A 716-nucleotide genomic window follows, 5' to 3' on the forward strand; every position below is an offset into this window, starting at 1 on the left:
GGTAACCTCTTTCCAGATGCATTTTTGTGATTTGTACAACACCAATGTGTAAAGAAAAGTCAAGGAGGGTGGACGCTTTTAGGTCTTTGTAATTAATTGTAACTATTTTGTAAATGTCACCAAAACTCACCACTGCAGGCCCACCGTCCAATCCCAGTCAGTCACAGTGAGAGAGAAAAGGAGATGCAATCCAGGAAAGTGTCTTCATCATCAGTCAAAGTCACATTTTCCATAACCTCAAAGGTGTTTTCTGTGTGGCGATGGTGGTATAGTGGTGAGCATAGCTGCCTTCCAAGCAGTTGACCCGGGTTCGATTCCCGGCCATCGCAGCAGACTTTTGTGAATTTCCCTGTGGTGGCTTATCTTAGGTGTATTTTGCTTTGCTAACATCTTCTTCAAAACTGGGTCTAATACACAAATAATATCCGTCTGATATATAATCAAACGATGGGACATCCACAGTTTCCAGAGGAGGTCCAACTTGTGTGTCATGCAGATTCACTGGCAACGACACAGCTTCATTTGCACAGACTGACGGAGTTATTGATGTGAAGATAATGTTTGTCTTCATCATGCAGCTGCACATTATTGGCTTTTAAATGCCACAGTAATGTACTTCTGCCATGCTGTCTTCCCTAGTAGATGTTTTGATTAAATATGAAAAAAAAAACAAAAAAAACAGTGGCATGTAGAAAGTTCATGTTTGTGTCTGTGTA

General features: G+C 41.1%; 1 non-coding gene across 1 annotated transcript; it reads left to right on the top strand.

Annotated features, from left to right (window-relative positions):
* Window positions 1-257: 257 nt before the first annotated feature.
* On the top strand, window positions 258-329 carry trnag-ucc (transfer RNA glycine (anticodon UCC)). Its single transcript has one exon. It is a non-coding gene; the product is annotated as a tRNA-Gly (tRNA).
* Window positions 330-716: the final 387 nt, after the last annotated feature.

The sequence above is a fragment of the Myripristis murdjan genome, chromosome 10 (assembly GCF_902150065.1).
Source record: "Myripristis murdjan chromosome 10, fMyrMur1.1, whole genome shotgun sequence".
NCBI classification, from domain to species: Eukaryota; Metazoa; Chordata; class Actinopteri; order Holocentriformes; family Holocentridae; genus Myripristis; species Myripristis murdjan.